Source organism: Manis javanica, chromosome 6, assembly GCF_040802235.1.
Source record: "Manis javanica isolate MJ-LG chromosome 6, MJ_LKY, whole genome shotgun sequence".
NCBI classification, from domain to species: Eukaryota; Metazoa; Chordata; class Mammalia; order Pholidota; family Manidae; genus Manis; species Manis javanica.
In genome coordinates, this window is record NC_133161.1 from 30,881,853 (window position 1) to 30,909,578 (window position 27,726).

The following is a 27,726-nucleotide window of genomic DNA, read 5'->3' on the forward strand; positions in this document are numbered from 1 at the left end:
ACATATATATGGCCAATTAATATAAGGAAGCCACGGATATACAATGGGGGAATGACAGCCTCTTCAACAACAGGTGTTGGCAAAACTGGACAGTACATGTAAGAGAATGAAACTGGATCACTGTCCAACTCAATGTACAAAAGTAAATTTGAAATGTATCAAAAACCTTAATTTAAATCATGAAACCATAAAACTCATAGAAGATAACAAGACAAAAATCTCTTGAACATAGACACGAGCAACTTTTTCCTGAACACATCTTCTCAGGCATGGGAAATAAAAGCAATAATGAACAAATAGGACTACATCAAACTAAAAAGCCTCTGTACAGCAACAGACACCATCAGTAGAACCAAAAGGCATTCTACAGTATGGGAGAATATATTCATAAATGACACATCCGAGAAGGAGTTAACATCCAAATTATATATAAAGAACTCACACGCCTCAACACCCAAGAAGCAAATAATCCGATTAAAAAATGGGCAGAGGATATGAACAGGCACTTCTCCAAGGAACAAATTCAGATGGCCAACAGACACATGAAAAGATGCTCCACATCTAATCATAATCATCAGGGAAATGCAAATTAAAACCACAATGAGATATCACCTTATACAGTTAGGATGGGTAACATCAAAAAGACAAACAACAAATGCTGGTGAGGATTTGAAGACAGGGGAACCCTCTTATACTGTTTGTGGGAATGTAAATTAGTTCAGCCATTGTGGAAAGAAATATGGAGGTTTCTCAAAAAACTCAAAATAAAAATAACATTTGACCCAGGAATTCCACTCCTAGGAATTTACCCAAAGAAAACCAGATCACAGATTCAAAAAGATGTATGCACCCCTGTGTTTATCATATCCCTATTTACAATAGCCAACACATGGAAGCAACCTAAGTGTCCATCAGTAGATTTATGGGTAAATAAGATGTGCACATACACAATGGAATATTATTCAGCCATAAGAAGAAAACAAATCCTACCATTTGCAACAATATGAATGGAACTACAGAGAGTATTCTTCTCAATGAAATAAGCCAGGCAGAGAAAGACAAGTACCAAATGATTTCACTCATTTGTGAAATATAACAAAAAAACAAAACTGAAGTAACAAAACAGCAGCAAGCTCACAGACTCCGAGAAGAGACTAGCGGTTACTATAGGAAAAGGGGGTGGGAGGGCTGGTAGTTAGGGAGGGAGAAGGGGATTAAGGGGCATTGTGATGACCACACATAATGTAGTGGGGGGCATGGGAAAGGCAGTATAGCACAGAGAACACAAGTAGTAACTCTATAGCATCTTACTATGCTGATGGACAGTGACTGCAATGGGGTTTGTGGGGGGGACTTGATAATATGGGTGAACATAGTAACCACAATGTTGGTTATGTGAAACCTTCATAAGATTGTGTATCAATGATACCTTAATAAAAAAAATAAATCAATTTAGGTATACAAGTGAATTTATTTGAAGAAAGATAAACAATGAAATTAGTGTTTTCCTCACATATAATAAAACTCAAAGTCATAAAGTTATGACTGAAATTTGGGAAATGTTGACTTTGCCCTTCAGCATGAGTTAAAGGACTTGTAAATATAAATGAAATGTTGTCTACTATGTAGAGATAACCCTAAATGTTCTCAAAGAAAGTTAAGCCGTAACAAGTATAGTTAATTCAGGGCAGAGAAAAGCAGCAGCATCTTAAAGAGATACATCTTTTCCTAATTAGAAAGCTGCAGAAAAAAAGAAATTTGTAAGATCATGCCTTCACCTGAAGAGAAACTATTCTCAGGCTGATTCAAGAAGTCACTGGACAAGGATTACACTCCTTTCATATGGAAGCCAGATGTCATTACGCAAGTAAAGTAAGTCCTTGTTCTGCCTCCTTGTTTCCAAACACCCCTGTGATAATTTGGCTCAGTAGTCAGGTTGATATATCTAGACTGCTTGGCAGTTACATTCCTTGCTTAAATAAGTGGCTTAAACAGTAGTCTGTGATGAACTTTGTAGTATGGATCAGCTTCCTGCTAATTCTATTCACATTGGTAAGTTTCTGTGTCTGAAAGGTTGAAGGACATGTGTACTGGGTGACTTCAACAAGGTACCTGCTCGCTTTGATCTGTTTGGGTGAGCAGCATGCCCAGAAAATCCCCACCTCTATGGCTCACCTCTCAACTTCCTTGCCTCTACATATTATTAGTGATTTGAACCAAGCTCTTCATGTTATTTTATGCTATATTAACATGAGATGGTTTGCAGATATTCCTTTAAGGAAAAAAGATGTTTATTTCTGCCTCTTATTTTTTATAATGCAAGTACTCGAAAATTTGCAAAAAATGTTGAGTTATTTGAGTATCCACCTGGCCTGAAATTGAAACATCAGACAAGTTAATTATTTCTCACTCAAACTACTATATTTCTTTCTCTTCTCTTCTTTGCCAACTTTTTGAATGAGGCATTTGCTCTCACTGCCTCCACTCCTTTAGTGCCAAATCTCTCCTCTCCACACCCCACCATCTGGCTCCCACCCCCATTATTCTGTTGAAACCTTCTCAAAGCTTTCTGACTGAGAGTAGAGTTTCTTAATCCTGGTTTCACTTGACTTGTCTGCAAAGTTGGATGCTTTGTTTTACACCCTTCTTTCAACAACCTACCTCCTTTCTTTCATGATATCCAGGACCTACTGTCTCCTCTTAATTTTCCTCCTGACAACTTAACCCCTCTTTCTCTGGGTGTTTCTTACTGGAAGCCTTTTTGAAAAAGAAATGTAACATGGCAGATAAAGTTAATCTACTCTTTCTTTTATTTTCCTTTCCTCCCTATTCTCCTCCTATTCTGAAGTTGTATTATCATTAATATACTTTTCTACATTTGTGTCTCCTCATTCAATGTAAACTATTTCATATTTTAAATTTCACATATGCAGAATAATAGTACAGTATCTTTTCATGTGTCTGTTGGCTATCTAAATTTGTTCTTTGGAGAAGTACCTGTTTATACTGTCTGCCCATTTTTTAATCAGATTACTTGCTTTTTGGGTGTTGAGGCGTATAAGTTCTTCATGTATAATGTGGATGTTAACCCCTTCTTGGATGTGTCATTTATGAATATATTCTCCCATACTGTAGGATGCCTTTTGATTCTGCTGATGGTGTCCATTGCTGTACAGAAACTTTTTAGTTTGATGTAGTCCTATTTGTTCATTATTGCTCTCTTGTTTCCCTTGCCTGAGGAGATGTGTTCAGGAAAAAGTTGCTCATGTTTATATTCAACTTTACCGTTTGCTTTTATTGAATGTTATGTACTTGTAATTTATCTATTTTCATATATCTATATTTACACTCTAATTCCTCTACAGTCTTCTGTTAATGAGTTTCAACTATCCTTTAATATAGGTTTCACAGCAAATTGAGTGGAAGGTACAGAGATTTCTCGTATACCCCCACATCTACCTAACCCCCCTATTAACATCCTCCACCAGAATGCATGTTTATTACAATGAAGGAACCTATATTGATACATCATAATCATCCATAGTCCATAGTTCATGTTACCATTCACGTTTGGTGGTGTATGTTCTCTCTGTTTGGACCAGGGTACCAGCTATCAATATAGACCAGTGACTTCCGAAGCTCCATTAACCTTCGAGATCAACTGGGGGATGATTTAAGCAAACTCCATGCATATTTCTTATAAGTATAGAACTTCTCCAAAATCACAGTTGTTATTATTCCTGGAAACTTTCACTTGTCCCACCCCTTTTCTCCTACCAGAGTTGAGAATATTACCATTCTCTTAGTCACCAAAAACAGAAAACCTGGACTCATTTTTGTTCTTTACCAATTCTGTTTCTTTTTGTCTCATATTTAATTATTTCTCATCCTACTGATTCTGATACACAAACTATCCTTAAATTTTTTCTCTTTTCCATGTCCACTTTCATTGCCTTAGACCAGGCCTTCATCATTCTTACTTGAATTAACACCAATTCCTTCCAGATATTTTCCATATATTTAATTTTTTCCCATTATTATTTATCCTTCATCTTGCGCCAGTTTTATTTCTAAAACAAGATGCTGAGAATTTTTTCTGTAAGGAATAGGTAGTAAATCTTTTAGGCTTTGTAGATCATATGATCTCAACCCTGACATTGCAGCATGCTAGTATACAATAGACAATAAATAAATAAATGGATGTGGCTATCTTCTAATAAAGTTTTATTTACAAAAACAGTCAACAGGCTAGCTTTGGACTAAGGGCTGTGGTTTGCTGACTCCTCTCCTACAACATAACTTTGGATCATGTAACCTCCACCAAAGCCTATTTTCTACAGAACGTAATATTCACCATCCTTCTAAATCTGGCATCATCCCCAGTTTACCACTTAAGGTCAATTGCCTTGAACTCTGAAGTTCTTGTTTATATCTGATGGTATCTCCTGATTGGATGGAGAGGGGAACATGGTTCGGCGGCAGGTAGGCTTGAGGATTTGGTCATGAGAGGATGAGATTTCTTCCATGTGGTAGTTCCATATTCTCCATGAAGTAGGGGAAAGGACACTTGCTGAGAGAAAGGTGGAAGAGATGGAAGATTGAAGAGGATCCAGATCAATATGAGCATTGTGGGGAAAAGAAAGGTAAACTATTTGGAGAAAGGTAGCAGGATTTCTGGGTTATATCAGGATCAGAAGTGTGACCTGATATTTTTAATTTAGAGCGAAATTAAATTGAGAAGGTTTCAGCAGGTACTCACCTGATTATGTAATTTCTGTGATTACTAACACTTTCCTGTTTGGGTGCAAACAAGGAGAAAGTGAAGCAAGATGAATTCATGTATGGTTTTGTTAGGTGAGTTCAGTTGGAAGAGAAGTTGAAAGTATTTGCAAAGGGATAATAATAGAATTTGATGAACAGAATGGGAAGTGGTGACAGGAGGGGACTGTGGGTAAAAAGAAGGTGGTAGGATGAAAGGAACAAATGTCTGCACATTACTGAAGAACTATGTGGTTGTATGAAGTACTTGTATGCATAGGAAGTGAACTGAATGCCTAAGAAGCTGTAGTAGGAAAGTCAGATGCTTCTATTTGAAATTTTTGGAAAGGTTTATGTTTTTCAAAAGATATAAAGGTCCAGGATGTGACCATAAAATGAGTGAGTCTAGTGGAAAAAAGAAAATGTCAATGGAATATGGAAATCAAGAAACTGAGAGGCTGGGGCTTTTGGATGGCTCATTTTTAGGTATTGAAATCACCAAGGATAAAGGAAGAAAACCAGGTGGAATGGAAGACTGTGGCAAACAGAAGGCCAGTGAATGAGTGTGACTAGAATGTTGGGAGTAGAGCATAGGAAACAGTGGTGTATCCAGGTGACATTAGAATTAAAAGTATAGTGACTTTTGCAGTAGGAACGGGGTGAGATAATTTAGAAGTAGCATCAGGGAGCAAGGGATGCCCATACCTCAACTCCTGCCCCTGACCTTGGCTCAGGGCACAGGTAGGTTTTAAGTAAGGTAAGGGGGTAGAGGAAATATTTGTAGAATGGAAACTGCTAATCACAGATTGGGGTCATAGGAGATACTGGAAGGGTTTGTTGGGGAAGGGAGTGAAGTCAAGAGGGTAAATAGAACTTGAGGGTTAAGAATTTTTGAGAAAAAGAAACTTAGAGAGCAGGGGACTCCTGCAGACTAGTGAGGTAAGTGGGCATGGGAGGCATGATGGTACTGGTCTTGAAAAGCTCCCCTTATACTCCTGGTGGTGTGTTAGCCTCAGGCATTAAGCTATGGTGTGGCCTCAGGACTAGTACTTATTCTGTCAGCAGCTGACAGTTCTAGAATCATCTGCCACAATTAGTTTCATTACCTTGGACAAGGCACTAACCCTCTCAAAATCTTAGTTTTTCCGTGTTTGCAATGAGTTTGTCTAAATAATAACTTCAGGAATTTTAAGTATCGGAGAGAAACAAAATGGGCTGGTAAGTCTGCAATATTAAAAATAAATATTCATCTTGCAAGTCAATGGTCTATCAGAAGCTAATATTATGAAGAATGAGAAATATCTGGGAGTTTATACATCTGCTACATTTGACTTCAAAGCATATTAATAACCTCAACAAAACAGAGATAAGTGAACAATTCAGTATTTTTTAGAGACATTTGGTTATGTCTTCCAGCTAAAGCAAATATACTTTGTAACTCATAAATATGAATTAGTAATAGATTTATGATATCCCAAATGCCAAACAGTAATTAAAGTTAAAACCAAATTGCAAACTCTTATCTCTCACTCTCCTTCCATTCTTTAGTCCCTCCTGTCCGGTTTGTATTATTAGTTAACTGTATTATCATTATTATTTAACAGTAGAATAGTGGATGAATTAGGCACTAGAAAGTACACAATCAAATTAGTGAAGGAAATAAGTCAGGAGTTTCATTCAATCAATAATGAAAATGCTTCTTCATAATTAATGTTTAGATGAATTTCCTAACTCCTAATTAACCTACTTAGTTAAATTGATATAACCTTAATTCAGTCAACCCTGTAACCACACTCATAACCTACTGGCTAAAAACTGCTTATATCAGTCCAAATTTTGGAACAACTTTGGTTCCCATCAGACAGTGAATCCTACCAACTAAGGAGCCACTCCTGAGGTCTTGATATTTAGCTGAGTTTGTGTCTTGGTAGGTACTTTGTTGAATGGCTTAGACTCTTCTGAGAGCTAGGTCTCTAAGGGAAAAGGCAGCAAAGCTTCAGCTTGGTTGGGAAAGGACATTGCATAAAATCAAATGGGGTTATGTGGACATTTTTATTTCCTTTTTGAGAGTAAAAATGGTGTTTATCTTGGAGCTAAAAACCTTAAATATGAATTAATTTCATTCAATTAGACAAAAAGTTAAAAACTGGATTATTTCAGCAGTTGAAAAGTGTTTGCATACGTAAGAAAGTGGTTCAGAAGTTTGTCTTGGGATACTGAATGTAATTTAAATTTTTGAATTTGAGAAATATGACATTAACTTATTTCATACTAGATTTTGTACTTACAGTTTGGATAATTGGCTACTAGATGACATGGTTGTGATGTGCATAAAGGTCACAAGACACTAATGGGGCATTCTGTAGGCATAGATAATAGAAAGAGCCAATGCATGGAATTCTTTGCTGTACAGTTTAAAAGCACAAGTTATGTATTCGTTTTTTGTAAATGTTAGAGATGCAAAAAAGAATATTACACGATCTCAGTCACCAAAGAGATGATTGTCTTATAGCTAGAAATGTAAGTGGTGTTTTTTATTTAAGTGCTATAATAGAATGTGATAAATGCTACAGATGAGGTCTGGTGTTTGGAAAGAAAGGCTGGAAACACCACCCTGGATTAAAGATATTTGGGCAAGCCCAATGAACAGCATTTGAATATGTACAGTTGGAGCTAAGAGAATACAAGCTGAATTTTGTCTTGGCAAATAAGGGCTAGAGAATGGGGTAGTCAATAGTCAGCACTGTGGAACATGAGGACCAGGGCTTGGATCTTAGCTTTGGCATTTATTAGCTGAATGACTCATTCTACTTTCTAAGTTTCTATTCCTTTAAAATGAAGAAACTTGTTGAAATTATTAAAAATGTGTGTTAAATGCCTGGAACATAAAAGGTGCTTCACAAATGTTGTTAGAGTTCTAATTATACCTCTTGTTCCACAGCTGTCTTTGCCCCTTTTGGAAAACTGGTTAATCAGGATACAACTATGTTGCATAATGCTGAAAGTAGAAAGACATGAATTGTGGAACGAGAAGAGGAAAAGTGAATGACAAAACACAAAACTTTTGCAAGATGGCATGGGGGACAGAATCTCCAAGATTTCTAAACAATATTCTTATCTGTTATGGAGGAAATAACTGATATTTTTACAAGGATTCATCAGGCTTGGGGGTGAGGAGGGGAGAGATGCTGCTGAGATTAGCCAAATATAGTCTGGTTAAGTCCAACTCTACCACCCCTATACTACACAGCTGAATGGTATCCAGCACACAACCATGCCAGCTGCTCCCACTTGCTGTCATAACCGCTGCCCATCAGTAGGTGACATTGCCCTGTTCCCAGTCCATACTTTCCTTGTTGATTATTTCATACTTTCTGAACCTCTCTTCAAACTTTCAAGGCCTCCTCCACTGTAGGCACCCTTGGCTGATGACCTTGGTTCCTCTTTCACTGGCAGAAAAAAGCCTTCACAGGATTCTCACACCTCAGCTGCTCATCTTCTGCATCTATGTCCATATTCACTCTGCCTTCTTTCCTGTTAGTAAGAATGAACTTGAACTGTCTGTACTCTTAGTTAAAGCCAGCTTCTCATCTATGCACTGTATTCCATCCCTTTTCACCACTGAAGGCTTGACTCCAGAAATTCTCACCTATTCTCTTGGGTTATAATTATTCCCCCGCTTTTGAATCATTCCCATCAGCATGCCAACTGCTTTATTTCTCCCAATTAAAAAAAGTTTTACTGCACCAGCTTCATTTTTTCTCTTTAAAACAAAACTCCTTAAAAGAATTTTCTAAATTCACTATCTTACTTCCTGTACTTCCATTCTCTATTAAACTCAATCCATAAGGCTTTTACCACCTCTGCTCCACAAAATCTGCTCTTGTTAAGATCACCGATGCAATTTATATTACTAAATCCAATAACCGTTTCTCAAACCTCATCTTCCTTGAACTTTCAGCAGCATTTGACATGGTCTGTTACATTCTTCTCCTTAAACCATTTTCTTGGTTTCCTAGATACCACACTTTGCTGGCTTGCTTTCTACTTTGCTTATTCCTCATTCTCTTTTGCTGCCCCTCTACATGCTTCCTCTCCCATCCTCTGCACTTTGCAATTCCTGTATTTAGTCTTTAGACCTCTTGTCCATCTATACTCAGGCCCTTCATAATGTTATCCAATCTCATGGCTTTAAATACCATATACTGATGTTTTCCATATTTATCTCTAGCTTGAACCTCTATCCTGAATTCCAGGCTTGTTGCTAAACTTCCTCCTCAGCCTCTTCAGTCTTGGCCATTACTACAAAGAAATTGGGTATCTCCAGATTTAGAAGTAGTGCATTTCAGTGTGTGCAACTTTCCTGTTTCAAGATAGATTAAGCCTTATTGGAAAGATAATACTGTCTCCTAAGAAAAGGTGACTATTGCAAAATGTTCCTGTTTAGAAAAAGAAATTTTTCCTTACCCAAAGCCTTTAAATGTGGTTTATAAGCTAAGAGCTGGCACTTTCATTCAGTAAGTTAATTCAGTTTTTCAACTGGAATAACAAATTCTTATGCAAATTGTGGAAGAGTTTCAATGTGTATGTGTTTATATTTATACAAGTAGTTGATTATTTTTGAAGAAATATATATTTCAATATGTTTAACTTCTTTCACAATTTATTTATAGCTCACCTTTTTCAAAAAATGATTTATAGTTACTTGTGACTATAAAATGTGACCAGGTAGGATATATTGGAATGGAAATAAAAGAAGAGTAATGAAGGTGGGGTGCAAAGCAGTTACATATTGAAATATCATATGTGCTTCTGTGCTGGCCTTTGTCACATCTGCTCCTCTTAAAATGTGTAAGGAAAATACCTGCAGAGGGGTAAAGTGCTCCCCAAAATATAATTTTGGATCTATTCCAGTATATAGATAATCAGAAAATAATATCGAAAAGTTCTGCTCTGTGTAGCACTGCAACTGTTGATTTAGCTTGAAAACAATTTAAAGCAGTTATAACCAGATACTTGCTTCAGATAACCGCAAAAACAAAAATTTTTAAATCTTCCTTATCAAGTACCCATAGACCTGATTTTGAAGAGAACTACTTCCTCACACATCCTCCAAGATGCTCCGTTTGTTCAATGTTCACCAGGATAACTAAGGTAACTTGTATTGGCTTGTTTATAAACTAGTTAAAAGTTCAGGGACTTCCTCCAAAAGTAATTCTTTTCACATTTTAAAAATTGGTCTGTCACTCTCTTTTCTGGCAATAATGAGTTTCAGAACTTGTTGTTTGTTCAGGCTACTCTCAATTTGAGATAAAAATATAACCACATCATTAGCTGCTAAAACATTGTTCATCTTTCTATTCTATATGGGACTGTGTCCAACACATCTGAAAATGGCATCAGATCATTAAGAATCAAGTTATAAATAATGGTGGCATGATAATCTTGATTTACCCTTGTGGAAAATTTTAGCTCTCCTACCAGAAATCCATTTTTGATAAATTTAAGGATTGTTCTAGGCTACTGTTCTAGTTGAAGAATAGCTTGAACTCATTTTGTTGTTATGCAGTTTTTTTAAAAGCAGTATGTTTAATCAGTTACCAGTTACCTGCGTGGCCCCAGGATAACATTCATAAACCCACTGGACTTTTAAAGTCCAATTTTATCTAGGTTGAACTTAAAAATTTCCCTTTGATACCAGCTCAAGAGCTTGGTTTTTTTATTTTTTCATTTATCCACTCACCCTGACCCCCAACCCCCAAACTCCCTTTTTTGTTTTTTCATTTATCCACTCACCCTGACCTCCAACTCCCAGAACTACCATTTCAGCTCTACAACTTTGCTTTGTCTCCAGGCTTTCCACTGTAATAACAGTGGCCTTAACTGAACCACTTAACCCTTGCAAGTCTCATATTCCTCTGCTTAAAGCATCTACCTCAAGGTTGTGGTAATTAAATTAGTAGAATTTTTTTTTCTTCTATCCTCCTAGGTTCTCTGGCTGGGGCCCTGTAAATTGGACTGACAAAGGACAGATTAACTGGAGAAAAGCAAACAGGAGTTAATTAGCATGTGCATTGCGTGTACAGGAGCTCTCAGATGAGTAACTCAAAAGGGTGGTTAGAATTTGGAACCTATATACCTTAGTAGGGGAAAGGGAACAGGAGAAAGGGCACTTATTGACAAACAAATGACTTTTGGGAAAGGTAAATGTGTCCTTAGGGGAATATATGGGAGATATGATAATTTATGGCAAACTGTTTATAACTTCAGGGGGAAAATGTGTTCCTAGCCTGGGGCTAATAAACCACAAGCCACTGAAACCAAAATCAAACAAGAGAAAAACAAGGTGGGGAGAAGGCTTTTTGTTGCCTCCAAGAACCCTGGCTCCATCTACTCCCCCTCACCCATTTATCCGGCCGCAGCTCTCACTCCCCCATTACCCTCCCATTTCTCTCTCATTTTTGCTGGGCGGACAAAAACCTCTCTTGTCGCTGTGTGTGATTGCCTATTCCCTGACCCCTTGTAAACACCTACTGTACAGAGATAAATTAAAGAGAGAATAGCTCCTCTCCACACCTTGTAAACACCTGTTGATATGGAGTTGGACCAAGGCGAGGCGAGAGATTCTAGAAATACTGCAGTTTTACCCACAGCCCACCCCTTCAGAAATCATGCCTCACAATTTACTCAAAATCACAGTCTGCACAATAACAACAGCAATACAAGCATGATAATCCTCAAGCCAGAGAATTCAGCTAGGTTCAAAGTCCTATTCAGATTAAGTCCACAACTCACCCATTCCACAGGAGGCCAGCAGCTGAACCAGTAGGGAGCTCCTACTAGCAGCTGCAGCTAGGGGGTGAGTCCAAACCACAAGGACTGTAGATAAACACCAGCGTAGGCAACTCTTGTCCATCAGGTAGGATCATGCAAAAGAGTGGTCCTGTAATAGGACTGGCAGGAATGGGGTAGATGTAGCACTACTGGAAACACAGGCACTGGCCACAATAGTAAGATACAACTTCCCTGCAAAGTGCTTTTATCTTCCAGCCATTTGGGTACTCTACCATGATCTTTGGGGGCTGCTCTGCTGTTACTCCAGAAACACACAGGAGGCCAGCTTCCAGGCCTTGTCCCCAAAGTGCTAGAGGGCCAGCCATCGCTGGTTCATGTGTTAAAGTGTCCAGGGCCATGTAGTCTCCAGGTTGCTATGGGACTCAGTCACATAATGCATTCCTGCCAGGCAGAGGCAGGCCTCACTGATGGACTACAGCCCACATTGTCTTCTGCCCTGGACTAAGTCATCTACTTCATCATTTCCTGGGGATGCCAAGGCAAATGGCCAACAAGTTGCTGGTAGAGGCCTCAGTCACACAGACTAGTTTGTCTGTTTTGCAGCAATGGAGTTAACTGCACATGTTTTATCCCAGCCCCAGCTGATGCCCTTGCATGCCAAGGGGCTCAAGGGCATCAGAATTTGTGCCAAATGTGGGATAAACATACTCCAGTAGCCTACAAGGCCCAAAATCTCTTGTAATAATGCCACAGTTATCTGTAAGAGAATCAGAGGGGAGCATAACATCATACACATCAGACTTCCCTGTTCCCAAGGGGGTTCAGGCTTATTCCATTTTGACAGCCCCACCCCTGTATAGGAGTGGGGGCCCCAGGATACTACTCAAGGTCACAATAAATTAAGGACACACACCAACTCCTGTGTCCACCAAAACCAGAACACACTATACACACATTCACTGGGGACTGATCATTCACTCAACCTGGAGCCTTTGTCTTAGGCCCCAGCCAGCCCCCCAGGGCAGGTGCCTCGACCCTCCTCTCAGTCAAACTGTAATGCCCAACTGCCCTCAGGCAAGGGTCCAGGTGGGTTCTGTATATCCTCCCCCAGAAAGTCCTGCAGAGACATAGGCCGAACATGGAGCTTTGCCTCCAGCTTTTGTGTCCTGGACCTCAGTGGCTAGAACCACTGCTGTGGCTTGAACCACTGCTTGTGGCTTTAATTGCTGCCAAAGTTAAAACAAGATCTTACTGGCCTTCCCATCAAGTTTTTCTTTCACTGCCCCCAGCTTTATCAAATCAACCCACATCTGGATGCTCAAGACCTTCGTGGGACCCTTTGCACCTCTCCTTTCAGTCGTAGCCCATACTCCCTTCCATGCTTTTATTGTTTCAACCTCCCCCAGATCTACTAAAGTACGACTAGCCTCACTTATGGGTCATCCTATGGTGGAGGCAAGAATAATCACTAGGGGCCCAAAGAGGGATGGGGGAGCTGTATGGAGCACCAGATTTCTCATTCCTACTGTGAACAACTCATCAGGGCACTGGGGGTCCACATTATAGATGATATTTTTCATGCCCAGCTCCTGTAACACCTGCTGGAGCTCTGCATACATTTTCCAGCTAGTGGCTAAGTATGGTAAATCACCCTGATTAGGCCAAACTGCCCTGATTGACTGCTATCAGCCAATCCAGAATCACCTGATTCCCTGTGGTGTGATGGGCACTTTGCAGCCACTGTCAGAGGGAGGGGTGAGTCATCAGGGAAGCCAGTTTACCCATTTTGGAACCTGACAGAATAATGCTTTCCACCTGCATATCCCAAAGACGCAAAAGCCATGTAGGCAGAGGTTCCAACACCTTCTGCCGAAACCAGATGCTCATGTCTACCAGTTCATCCTGGGTATAGGGGCGGAGCATGGAGTGCTCCACAACCTGGGGAAAGGGTTGCTTCTCCCCCTGAGGAACCCACAGTTGTTGCATTTTTATTTTCTTAATTACAATCAGTCAGGACTTTAATATGGGAGGGACTAGTGCTTTGGGCAGTGGCCTTGGCAACAGTTTGGCCCTCAGCCCCACCCCCTCATCCTCCCCTGACATCTCAGAGCTCTACCATTTCCACAAGCTAAAGGTACTGCTCCTTTCTTTCCCTCTCCCATGGCCTGGAACACATTGTTTTCTGCCTCGTCCTCCCTCGCCACTAGTGCATCTTTCAGCAGCGTGACCTCAGTTCTCAATAGCTGTCTCTTTCTTAAGGGTATCCCATAGCTCATTACCCAACTCCTCCAAGTGATGCTAAATTGCATCCCTCTCCTCAGTAACCCTTTCCACTACCTTGAGAAACAACAACCCCACAATCCCTGCTGACACACAGCCACTCAGGGCCCCTAAACAGTCTCCTATCTTATGGAGGGCTAAGTCCAAAACATCTGATGTCTCCACCCTTCCCCAGTTCTGGGGAGGAGCCCACTTATCTAGGAGGCATTTTACACTAGACCAGTTCCCCACTAGGGGCTTCCTGAGTGGAAGCCCCACTATCCACAGGGGGGCCCCCAAATGCACCAACCACTGGGGTATCCCCACCATCCATGGGGTTTCTGGGATCTCCCCACAATCTCTAGGGGCAGCTCACCCTAGCATTGCACCCAGGAAGACAGATTTTGGGTTCAGAGGTCCTGCCAACTATTGTCAGTTTCAACTCCTGGGCGAAAATGTGTTCCCAGCCTGGAGGAAATAAACCACAAACCACTGAAACCAAAATCAGTCAAGGGAAAAGCTGGATGAGAAGAAGGCCTTTTATTGCTTACAAGAATCCTGGCTCTGTCTACTCCCACTTACCTGTTTCTGCGGCTGCCACTCTCACTCCCTGTTTCTCTCTCATTTTGTCTAAGCCAAATACCTCTCCTGTCCCAATGTGTGCTTGTCTCTCTCCCTGCTCCTTGTAAACACCTATTGATATGAAGATAGACTAAGGAGAGAACAGCTCCTCTCCACATCTTACAAAACACCTATTGATGTGGAGATGAACTAATAAGGCCAAGTGTGAGATTCTGGAAATATTGTAATTTTACCCACAGTGTGTCTGGGTGTGGCACAGATTTCTTGTCTCCCAGAAGAGAATTAGAGTTGCTCCTTAGAGGGGATTTATGACAACTGAGTTCTTTTGAGAGGCTTGGCTTTTAAGCAGATAAGGGATTTCAGGAACTCAAATGCCTTGAGCTCAAAATAATCCTTATGCCAAAGTGGCATTATGGGGGACAGCATCTCTTGATTCCCTTTAATTTATAAGACCATGTAATACCCTTAGAACATTCTTGACAAATAGCAAACACTCTCTGGGTGCACACTGTTGTTATTGAGATGATTGCTGTGGTGGAATTCTGTATGAGCATCCATAGCTGGAGGTTTCAGTTGTGCTGCCTGAACAAGAGCCTGTGTCCATAGAGTTAAAGGTGAAGAAGATCCTAATCCCTTACCTCTCCTTACCTCAAGGTTTTGAACCAACTAGGATCAGACTTAAGGAGGTAGTAGTACTGAATGGCAGGGAGAGAATGTGGACGAAAGCAGACCTCTAGCCTCAGGCTGCCTGTAAGGTAGGAACTTGAGGCAGCACAACCTGCTGTGAGCCAAGAACTGTACAAGGTCTGGGCGCCTCTCTGAGAGTGCAGATATTTGCTTTACATTTTAAAAATTAAAGCTGAAAGTGCTCCTGCCACTGTAGAAACTGGGCTTTTTCTCTCCTGCAGAAGATTATAATTTTACTCTCCTTTGGTTAAGGAAAAATCAAACATGAACTGATTAGACTTCTATGTTAACCTGATCACTACTCTGTTTAGTAATTATGTATGAGCTAAATCACATTACAGAAATACTTGTGGCAGAACTGTCCTGTGAAGGTGTGACTTGTGTTTGCATTTTTATTTTAAAGTTAAATATAAATTCCAGTTATTTATTCCAGCTAACAGAGCAAGTGGAAGCAGGCCTCAGCAACTGCAGGTGGGGTCCTGCACACCTACCAACAATTAGAGGGTGTAGGCATACATAGATGATCAGCTCCACCAGGCATTCATGTTATTAGTTAAAGTAAAACACACACACACACATACACACACAGAGTAAACCATGTGCCCAGAATTATCACTGTGCTTGGCTTTTTTGTTGTTCGTTCATTTTTAATATTCTCTGTGGCATCCTCTAGTCATGCTGAGCTACCTGCCTAGACAGTCCAACCTTTCTCTGAGACACTAATTATTGTTTTATTTTTATTTGTTTTTTGCATGCTGGTCCATCAAGTCATATAGAATTTGAGGGGTCTGCCCATACCCTATTTTCCCTTAAACTGATAATTCTGTGGACTCTCTAGTCCAGCTACCTAGGTTCAATCCTGGCTCCTCTGCTATCCAGCTCTTAGACCTTGGAAAGTAAACCCAATTCCTCACTGGAAAAGTAGAAATGGTATCACTAGTACTCATCCAGACTTAGGTTGGTACAGTTTGGAGAGATTCCATATGTAGTAGGTTGAAGTATGGACCCCCAAAATATATGTCCTTGTTCCAATCCCTAGAATGTATGAATGTTGCTTTATGTGGAAAAAGGGTCTTTGTGGGTATAATTAAGTTAAAGATTTGGAGATGAGGATATCATCTTGGATTACCTGGGTAGGCCCTAAATCCAATGACAAGTGTCCTTATAAGAGTGAGGCAGAGGAAGATTGGACAGACAGAAGAAGAGGAGACCATGTGAGGCAGAGATTGGGGTGATGGAGACATAAATAACAGGATGCTAACAGCTGCCAAAAGCTGAAAGAGGAAAAGCAGGGATTGTTCACTGGGCCCTCTGGAGGGAGCACCGCTTGATTTCAAACTTCTGGCCTCCAGAACTGTAACAGAGTAAATTTATGTTGTTTTAAGCCACAAGTTTAAGGTAATTTGTTACAACAGCCAACGGAGCAAATACCATATAAAACCATGTAAAGTTCCTGGCATTTGGCAAACATTTGATAAAGATTAGTTATTATTAGCCTTGGCCAATAAGGAAATGCTGCTCACTGGATACTGGTTTCTCCCCATCTGCCCAATCAGTACTCACACTTCTTTGCATGAGCAGGTGCTAGTCATTGAGAGTTGTTAAGAATGGAAGATTTTTCTTGGCACTTCTGAGAGGGCAGAAGTGTTTGTCAAAGTCTCCAACACTTTCCTTAAAGAAAGGAAATGTTGTTGGAAATTCCTACATTTTGAGCCAAGGCAGAAACACACAGTGCACTGATAATGAAGTTTCTATTTATAACATGGACCCATGATTTCTCCACCGGAAAAACACAGGCAATTAGACTATAGATCTCACATGTGTCCAAATATATTTTGTGCGATTTGGCCAGTCTGAAGGCTTCTTAGAGCTGCAAACAGAAGCAGATGATCCTGGCAGGGGTGACACCACAGCCTGTTTGCTAGAAACATCCTCTTACAGAGGGTACCATGACCATGTATCTGGTTTGTCTGGACTTTCTGGTGTTTTGTCATACTAGCACCCCAAATGGCTTAGTATTTGTCCCTCTAAAAAATGTCCCAGTGTAGATGATAAATTACATACTTACTCCAACATGGAGATATATCATATTCAGCTTGCCAAGGAACACAATCTAAAATTACAAATGCATTAGGCAGTTTTGCAACAAAAGCCCTAGAACTGACTGAGGTAAGGACGGTGGATCCTCCTGACTGGTGGTTTTCAAAATGTGGTCGCCAACTGGCAGCATCAGCATCAGCTTGGAAATTGCTAGACATACAAATTATTGGGGCCTACGCCAGACCCACTGAACCAGACACTCTGTGGGTGTGCCATCAGTCTGTTTTAACAAGCCCTCCAGGTGATTACAAGGCACATTAATGTTTGGTAACCACTTCTCTAGACTTATTTCTTGTTGCCTATAGTGAAGACAAGGAAGAGCAGAAATCTAGCTAGGAGAGCAATGGAAAACATACCTGTTAAAGAAAAGCCAGGTTAAAAATAAAAATAAAGGCCATGAGGTTAATGAGTTTAAAATGAAATATCAAAAATTAGAAAGGAAAAATATACAGGTGGGGTGGGAACAGCAGAAACAAAGAACAGGTCCCTAATGGGTTCTGGAGGTAAAGGTGCCTTCCCAGTGTGGAGGCAAGGCCCTTACTGCTCCCTTAAGAAGTGAGTTGGGGAGAGCCTGGCACATCTTCGTCACCTCCTTTCACTTAACTCCTTCCCAGGACCTTTCAGCTCTGCAGCCAAGCTGGAAGAAGATCTTCTCAGACCAGCAAATATCCTACAGTACAAATTTCATGCCACTGACAATGATGGGGCTTCATTTGGTTCTTTTCTACGAAAGATACTTGTCTCAGCTGAGAGGTATTGCCCCTGGGCAAGTTCACTCTGGATTTAGTGAGACCGAAAAAACAACAGAAAGTTGTGGGTAAAAGGGTTTATACCAAGTTTTATTCTTGTACTGGCAGGTCAAGTGCTGGAATCACATCTGCCTTTAGCAAGTTTGCAGTCTGTCTCCATCTCTGCCTCTGGGCAGAGCACTGGGTGGAGCTATTTATGTAGTAACACCAACAATAATGGCTTATTACGAACTGGTGTATAAGCATTAGCCTAGGCAGTATGTCAATTATATCATCAAGTAGATTAGGGACAGGTGAAGATCCTGGCCATACGAATTTCCATTTTCCCCACAGTAATAAAACTTGGGTTTGTCCTAGTTAGAAGTTAATTTGATTTGAATCAATTCAAGATTTTTGTTGTTTTCTCTGAATCTTGAATATGATGGCTTTAATGTTTTTGAAGACAAATTTTTTCACTAACTGTCTTGCCAATGGTTTCAGCCCAGGTAAGTTCACTATGGATTCAGTGAGACTGAAAAATGACAGTGGAACTGTGGATAAAGTAAAGGTTCCTGTGGCCAGGATCCTCACCTGGCCCTTGTTGGCTAGCTCACTACACACGTGTGGGCAATATGTCCTTATTGACTCTAGATAAAGAGCTCTGCCCAGTGCTCTGGGTGACATGGTGGCACACTGCAAGGCTGCAGGAGAGCAGAGCAGAGGCTAGAGTGGTGGCAGCATGGAGCACAGAGACTGAGACAACTGCGTGGGTAGAGAGGCCCAGAGGCAGAGACCAGCTTGCTGCAGGCTGACTCACTCTGAGTGGATGGGATTCTAGTGACTGACATGCCACCATGGGAATAAAGTTGGGTATAATCCTTTCATCCCAAGAATGTTCTACTGTCATTTCTTTGGTCTCATTGACTCCATAGTGAACTTGCCTAGGGCTGAAACTTATTGGCAAGACAATTGGCTATAGTTGGCAGGATTCATTGTTGACCAAGGAAAAGAAAAGGCTGCCCTCATGGGAGGAGTGTTTCAGCAGGCTGCACCTATGGATGGGGACACATACCAGTGGACATATGGTACTGGGAATGGGTGGAGGACTGGGGTCCATCCCAAGAGAAAGAAAATTTGTTGCTGACTGAAATGGCATCATTATGAAGTGCTATGGAAATAATAAAGGATGTCGTGGTAGCCCAAGAGGAAACAGCATGAGAAAGAACAGCAGCCTGAAAAGGAATGGCATGAGAAGAAATGGCACAGAAGCAGCAGCATGAGACTGCATGCTGCCATTTGCCATGGGGCAGCTGTGGGATGCAGTGGAGCCATCAGCCCCAGAAATGGATGAGCAGAGGTTTGACGAACAGGTTGGGGTGGAGGCCTTGCCAGTGCTGGAGGCATCAGCCCCTCCTTGGTTGAAACCCTACCTGAGTAAAAGCTGGTGGAGAGCCTGAAGGACTCAGCAACTATGGGTTCTTCCAGAGGTGCAGCCACCTCCTCACATTGTGGAGAAGTTCATGCTCTGCTTCTATCCTCAGGCTCAAATACAAAAGGAAATACAGTCTGCATCTCAAAGGAAGAATTTAAAGGGTGCCATGAAGGTCATGAGGATGTAGATGTGGGTTGGTTTGAAAAGGCAGATGCAGACAGAAAGAAATTGGGTGACTGGAGCTGTGGCAACAACTGAGATAGGAGCAGCAGTTCTGGCTACTGAAGATGAAGCAGAAGGCAGAGATAAAGCAACAAGATTGGCCTGTGTGTCTGCAAGACTTTCTGCTGGAGAGGCCGGATAAGGTGGTTATTGTAAGGCCCGCCCATGGTTCTTTTATGATGTTCCAGCTTCCTTGCACAGGGACCATTGCAGAGGATTGAGGGCACATAGATTGAGAGGCAAGAATCCTGGAGTGGTGTAATGTGGATAAAGTGAAGTTTTCTGTGGCCAGGATTCTTACCTGGCCCTGGTTAGTTAGCTCACTTCACACATGTGGGCAGTACATTGTTACTGACTCTATATAAAGAGCTCTGCCCAGTGCTCTGGATGACATGGTGGTGCAGCTGCAAGGCAGCAGGAGAGCAGAGCAGAGGCTGGAGTGATGGCAGCACCGAGGACAGAGACTGAGATCGCTGTGGGGGTAGAGAGGACCAGAGGCAGAGACCAGCTTGCTACATGCAAACTTGCTGTGAGTGGACGGGATTCTAGTAATTGACCTGCCACCATGGGAATAAAGTTGGATATAACCCTTTCACCACAAAAACGTTCTACTGTCATTTCTTTGGTCTCATTGAATCCATAGTGAACTTTCCCAGAGCTGAAACCCATTGGCAAGACAGGAACATTCTTGGGGTGAAAGAGTTTATACCCAACTTTATTCCCTCAGTGGCAGGTCAAGCACCAGAATCCCATCCACTCCCAGCAAATCTGCATGCAGGAAGTTGGTCTTTGCCTCTGGGCCCTCTGCCTCCACAGCCATCTTAGTCTCTGTTCTAGGTGCTGCCACCACTCCAGCCTCTGCTGTCCTGCAGCCATACAGCCCAGAGCACCAGGCAGAGTTCTTTATATAGAGTCAATAATAACATAGTGTGTAGTGAGCAAGCATACCAAGGTCAGGTGGGAATCCTGGCCATAGGAACTTTCATTTTCTCTACACTAACCATCCAGAAGAGGTAAGAACTCTAGGCCCATTCAAATAACTACTACTATTAATTGTTTTTTAAGGACAAAATGGCTTTTCTATTTAATTTTTGTTAAGTGTTTTTTCTCCCTTCTTATCTTAGTCTGACCTTTCAGCTATGATGTTCCAAGAACAAGGACAGAATATTAAGGCAGCTGACACCCCAGCAATACACCAAGAGAACAAGGGCTTTAGCTTAATACATTCAGGTGTGTCCTGGGGCAGGCCAAGGATGAGCTGCCTAAAGCTGTAACTGACAAGAAATAATTGGCTTGAAGATGGTGGGAAATTTCATTTTTTCTCTCCTTCAGGAGATGCTCATAAGAGAGTTGCATTCCCTCCCAGCCACAGATGATCAGAGCTGGGTGAAATGGCCATTCAAATTGGAGATAAAACTGCAACTGGGAGCAGCTATCTCTATGGAATGAAAAACTGATACTTTTGAAAAATAATGTTTAGAATTAGTGTTCTCTTCTACAAAAAGAAAAAAATGTTGGGAATAAAACTGAAAGCAAAAGATTAACTGCAATGTTGATATAATTATGAGTGGATACATTTTAATGAATAACATTTTGTTTAGTTAACATATAAGCATATATAGCACAAAAATGTGCAACTACTAAAAACTATACTGTTAAGATGAATTTTCCTCTGGTTCTCTAGGTTTTCCCACTTAGGAGGCAACTGAATATATATCATTGGATTTAGTTCAAACTTCTAAACTGTTTTAAATTGTTGATCAATTATATTTCATTTTATTTTTGGAGGGGGTGGTGCATTGTGGATTGCCTGGTGGTAAATTTGCTGTTTGGAGAAAATGGAAGTTCCTATGGCCAGGATCCTAACCTAACCCTAAGCTACTTGACTATGTAATTGGCCTACTGCAGAGGTAATGCTATCACACCTGTAGGCAATAAGCTACTATTGACTAAGTCACTATATAAAGAGCTTTGCCCAGTGCTCTGGGTGGAGGCAGAGACAGAGGTGGATTACAGACCTGCAGACTGCTGGATGCAGAGGTGATTCTAGTGCTCAACCTACTGCTGTGAGAATAAAGCTGGGTATAAACCCTTTTACCATAGTAGCATTGCATTGTCATTTCTCCATCTCACTAAATCCATAGCGAATTTGCCCAGGGCTGAAAATCTCAGGCAAGACTCTGAACATTTAGCAGATGTTTTACTTGGCAAGTGTCACTCTATGGAAAATGGAAGTTCCTGTAGCTAGGATCCTCACCTGACTCTGATATACTTGCCCACTCTGCACATGCAGTGCTCACTGGTGCATGCTTGCATATGTATTGGCAGTGAGCTGTTATTGACTCTATATAAAGAGCTCTACCCATTGCTCTAGGGCTGTGAGGCCTGGAGACAGAGACTGGCTTGCTGCATGCAGACTGCCCCAGAGGCAGATGGCATTCTAGCACTTGACCTGCTACCATGAGAATAAACTGTGTATAAACCCTCTTACCACAGTAATGTTCCATTGTCATATTTTGGTCTCATTGAGTCCAGGGTGAACTTGCCCAGGGCTGAAACCCTCAGGTGTAACATTTGGTGTGGGTGGCAGGATTTGCTGCAGACAAAACATAAAAAATGGCATAAGCTGCCTTTTTGAGAGCAGTGCTTCAGCAGGCTGCCCTTATGGCTGAGAAAATACTGTAGGAATCCTTTATGGATGAGGAGGAACTTAGGTGTCCCCCAGTAGGCATGTGGACCGAGGTGGCTTTCTTCCTAAAGGAGTGGGCCCCTCCCCAGCACTTGGGGGAAGTGGAGGTGACACCTGAGACAGTGATAGATTGGGAGAGCCTTAAAGAAACAGAGTGCCTGCAAGGTGGCAGGAACTGTGGTTTGGCTGTAAAGGAGAAGGATGAACTGCAAGAAGCACAAGAAGAGGCAGCATGTGAATGCAAGGTGCAAGGTACGGTGGAGGAGGAAAAGATTTGTTGGAGAATGAGCTGTCTCAGCAAAGTGCTGAAGAAAAGGTAAAGGTCATGAAGGAGGAGGATATGCTCCTGTGAGAAGTACAAGAGCGTGATCTGTGAGGTGCCATAGCAGAGGTAAAAAATTTATTAATGACTGAGATGGCATCAATATGAGGTGCTGTGGAGCGGGTAAAGGATGTAATGGTAGTATGAGAAGCAGCAGCACAAGAATGCAGACTGTAAGGTGCTGTGGGGGAGGTGAAAGATGTAGTGGTGCCGGCCATCCTGAAAATGGAGGAGGAGCTGAGAAAGGATGAAAGCCCGCCGGCTTGAAAGCACCCCCAGTTGTAGTTAAGACAGTAATAAAGACACAGCAACCACAAGTTCCTCAGGGAGAGCTGCAGCTCCCTCCCCAGGTTGTGGAGCACTCTATGCTTTGCCCCTATACACAGGCTGAGCTGGTAGATTGGGGCTCCCATTTCAGAAGAAGCCCTTGGAGTAGATATCAGCTTGGCTTCTGTGTCTTTGGGATGTAGGGGTGCATGGGATTATTCTGTCTGGGTCAGAGATGGGAAAGCTTACTTCTCTGATCATCCTGCCTTGCAGCAACGACTGCAAAATGCACATCAGACCCCAGAAAGTCACCCTCTCCTTGATTGACTTATGGCTGCACTTTGTACTGTATGGCCCAAACAGGGTGATTTACCATCTTTCCCCACTAGATGGCAACAAATGCTGAGTTCCAACAGGTGTTATGGGAGGAGGGCATGAAAAATGCGATTTACAGCCCAGAGCATCATAGCCCAGATGAAGAGTTGCTTACAGCAGGGATGAGGAATATAGTGCCTCGAATGGCTCCCCTGTCCCTCTTTGGGCCTGTAGTGGCCATTTGTGCCCCTCACTTAGAGCATCCCATAAGTGAGGTTATCCATATGGTAGCAGACTCTGGAGAGGCTGAAGCAATGCAAGAATGGAAGGAAATATCCGCTACTCAGAGGAAGAGTTTAAATGCCCTGTGAAGGTCATGAGGACCCATATGTGGGTCGACTTGATAAAGGCAGAAGCAGACAGAGAGAAATTGGATGGAAAGTCAAATAAAATCTACTGGAGCTATGGCAACAATTAAAGCCAGAGCAGCGGTTTCAGTAGAATGCTAAAGCAAAGACCAAGAAATGGAAGCTTGAGTCAAAGCCATAAATCTGGCCTGTGTGCAGGACTGGAGAGTGTGCCAACCCCGCCTGGACCCTCACAGGAAGACAATGGGAAATATGGTTTTGGGAACCAGAGGCTACATGTTGAAATATAAATTCATTAGTCCCCAGTAAATGTGCAGTGTGTCCTGGCTTTGATGAACACAGGAGCTGAATGCTCGCTGATTCATGGCAACCCTGAGTGGTTTCCCGGAATCCCTGCTATTATAGATGGATATGGGGATAAGGCTATTAGAGTGAAACAAGCCCAAATCCCATTGGGAATAGGACATCTAATACTGTGTGTGATGTTATGCTTACTTCTGATTCTCTTACAGACAAATGTGGAATTATTGCAAGAGGTTTTGTGTCTTTTAGACTACTGGAGAGTGTTTATCATATATATGGCACAAATTCTGACACCCTTATACTGTTTGGTATGAAGGAGTGTCAGGTGGGGCTGAGATGAAACATGCAATTGCCTTTGTCACTGCAAAGCAGATAGTCAAGGTTGTGCAGTCCTTGAGTGTGATAGACCCATCCAGGCCCTGTGAGCTGGATGTCTATGTAACTGATGACGGTTATGGCTGGGGCCTCTGCAGTGGCTTGAGCAAACTTGCCAGCCTGGTGTATTCTGGTCACAACTCTGGGAAGGAGTACAGGTCGTTTACCTATGGCATCCCCAGGAAATGATGAAACAGATTAATTAGCCTGGGGAAAAAGAGAATGTGGACTGTAACCTATCTTTGGGGCCTTACTTTGACCTTTGAAGAAGACAGCAGAGCCCAGGAAGAGTGCATCATGTGCTCTAAAAGTGACCTACGCCGAGTCCCACAGCAACCTGGAGACTCTGTTCAATGGATGTGCTGTTGGACATTTTGACACATGGACCAGCAGTGGCTGGCCATCCTGGCACATTAGGAACAAGGCCTGGAAGCTGGCCTCCTGTGTGGTCCTGGAGTAACAGCAGAGTGGCCCCTAAAGATCACAGTAGTATACCCTAAATGGCTGGAAGGTAAGAGCATCTTACCAGGGAGTTTTGTTTATCTTTATGGCCAGTGCATATGACTCAGTAATGCCCACAGGAAAAGGGGTAAAAGTATGGTAAACTAGACCAGGCAGAACCTCCTTCCTGTCACAGTCCTATCACAGGACCACTCTCTTACATGCATCTTACCTGATGGACAAGACTTGCCTATGTTGGTGTCACTAAAACATGTGTCTTATCACCCTTAAGGTTGGTCTCCTCTAAAGTCTGTGAATTGGGCACACACCATAGCAAAACTTATGCTTGCTTGGAGAGCATGGAAATTGTGGGTTGTGAACTCATCTAAGTAGAACTGGTTTGAGTACAGCTGGAATGATTACTTGGTGGCATTAAATTTCCTTAGGCTGAAGGATTATCATAATTTCTGTTATCAACTCTATTATAATTTTCATTGTCATTTGTATATTGTTGTAGCCTTTGTTGCTATTGTGCAATATGTTTACAATGCTCCAACTTTCTCACACAGGGAGCATTGCAGAAGATTGAGGGCACATAGATGTGAGGCGAGATTCCTGGAGGGGTGGAGTGTAGGGAAAATTCAAGTTCCTATGGCCAGGATACTCACCTGACCCTTATATACTTGCCCACTGTGCACATGCAATGCTCAGATGTGCATGCTTGCCACACATGTTGGCAGTAAGCTGTTATTGGCTCTATATAAAGAGCTCTGCCCAGTGCTCTAATGCTGCAAGGGAACAGAGAAGCCGGGAGGCAGAGACCAGCTTTCTGCATGCAGGCTGCCCCAGAGGAGGACAGATTCCAGCATGTGACCTGCCACCACAAGAAGTATGCTAGGTATAGCTCTTTTACCCCAAAAATGTTCCATTGTCATTTTTCAGTCTCACCAAATCTAGACTGAACTTGCCTGGGGCTGAAACCCTCGGGCAGGACAGCCACCAAATAAACTAACCTTTTGCATTCAGTAAGCTCTGAAGGAGCAATATTTCCATGTTGTGTCTACTTTACGCTAGTACTTTACAGAGTACCTTTACTCTGAAATTGCATTTTCTAGATCCTGAATTAGACATGTGGATAGAATCTGGAATGTCTTTTGCTATTAAATATACCTTAACAAAGGGATTTTTAACATAATATGTGGAGGATGCCATAGACCAGCCTTAAGAAAAAATGAGAGAGGGAATAATAATGATGATAACTATTATTTATCTAACAACTACTGATGAGACTGATGAATTATCTACTACTCTCCTGAAGGCAAATTTAGTGGTTGTATTTAGAAAAGTGGATTTTCAGAAAGTTCTGTAACAAATAATAAACAAGTATAAAAGCAACAGTAATGATAATGAACAAATAATTTAAAGTTATTTGCAGTTTTCTCTTCTAGAGCAAGAATTCTATTGAATGGGTAAGTCGTGTAAATGCAGTGTCCAATGGTAAAATCATCTTAATGTAGGCAGTAAGTTGCATAGCTACATATATTGTTGGTTCTCTAAGTATGGATCAAGGACAACTAGAATCTTGAGATAATTTTAGGAGGGCAACAGAGTGGTCATTTCTCCAACTACATGTCTGTGTAAGGCTAGATTTTCTTCATATATTTCAACTAAAACAACGTATTGCAAGAGACTGAATCAGATAAAAACCTCTCTTCTATTAAGCCTGACATTAGAGATTTGCAAAAATGTTGATGCTGTTGTTTGTTAACGCAATATTCTTATTACATTTTTGTTGTTATTGTCAAGAACTGTGAAGAGTCTGAGGTTTTTACTCACAAGTTTACCACTTAGCTTACCACAGTTTAATGGAAGGTGGCAGAAGACATGACACTTGTGTCAGAGTCAAAAACCTTATTGCTCACAGAAAAACCCAATAGCCAGAGTGTCAGCATATTTATATCAAGGTACCTCAGTGAGCACCAACTCCCCAGGGGCAGAACAAAAGAGCTTAGATGGATGGCTCTGCACACAGTGGGTTGCATGAAAGCAGAAGCAGACTGAGCTTGGGAAACCTGCCATTTGTTGCTGGCAATAGCAAGCCTGCTCATTGTCCTGGAGGGGAGGCCTTACCTTATCCCTCCAGGATGCTGGCTGCCTACACTACCGTGAGAAAACCTTGGTAACAAGCTGTCAGGGCCTTGCTTTCTTGATACACACAGCAAGATGTCTAGGAACATGAGACATATAATGGAGGCATGTTACTCAAAAATTATTTTTCATAAAAATATTTGTGTCAACATAGATGTATGCTGGATATATTATTGCTGTTTTAAAATGAAATAATATATAAACCTTTCTTTACTTTCATTTATAATTAGTAATATCAATAGTGATAACCTTTCTAAAAATGCTCTTTGGGGTCCTCAATAATTTTTAAGAGTATGAAGATGTCCTGAGACCAAAAGTTGGAAAACTGCTGTTATAGATAGTTTCACTTCTCATCATTATAACCCTCTTAACTTTTTCCCTTCACCATAGTCCTAGAAATTATTTATTTATTCCTGCCAAGGAATGCCGAGGGGTTTATGCAGAGCCTGCTCTGGAATAAGCTCTTCTAAATGTTCCCTGGTACCTCACCACTGTTGGTCCCCACTGTGCTATTTGTCCTAGAAAGGGCTGGAAGAATTAAGTTGCTTTTGACCCAGATGTGTCTGGCAAAGTTGAGATATTCTACCCAAGGCCCTGCTAGCCAAAATTTGCAGAAATGTTTGGATTTTTATTCATCGCTACTTGGCAGGATGGAAAGAGCTCATTATGAACCTTGGTTGACAGTGATGTATGTTATTAGTTAATTAATTTAGAAGTTAGAAATCCTCTGAATGTTTGTTTGTTTTTTCCTTGGGATTTCTTTGTTCTTCAAATTTATTCAGTAAATCTTCCTTACCTTCATGTATATCCAACAGGAATCTTTAGACTTTTCCTGATACATACATAACACACACACACACTTCTTTGATATATGTATGTATAATCACAAAGCTCCTTGGCCATATTTGCATTTTGACAGCACTGGGCCTCTGGGC

At 41.5% G+C, this 27,726-nt stretch overlaps 1 long non-coding RNA gene across 7 annotated transcripts in view; it reads left to right on the forward strand.

Moving 5' to 3' along the window:
- Nucleotides 1–27,726, forward strand: part of LOC108410170 (uncharacterized) — a 48,779-nt gene that overhangs the window by 14,195 nt on the left and 6,858 nt on the right. For 5 of the 7 annotated variants that reach the window (XR_012132166.1, XR_012132168.1, XR_012132165.1 and 2 more), the window contains 2 exons: nucleotides 1,737–1,876; nucleotides 9,825–9,912. This is a non-coding gene — a long non-coding RNA (uncharacterized lncRNA). The remainder of the gene's footprint in view (nucleotides 1–1,736; nucleotides 1,877–9,824; nucleotides 9,913–27,726) is intronic. The other 2 variants (XR_001856413.3, XR_012132170.1) reach the window with 2 other exon arrangements.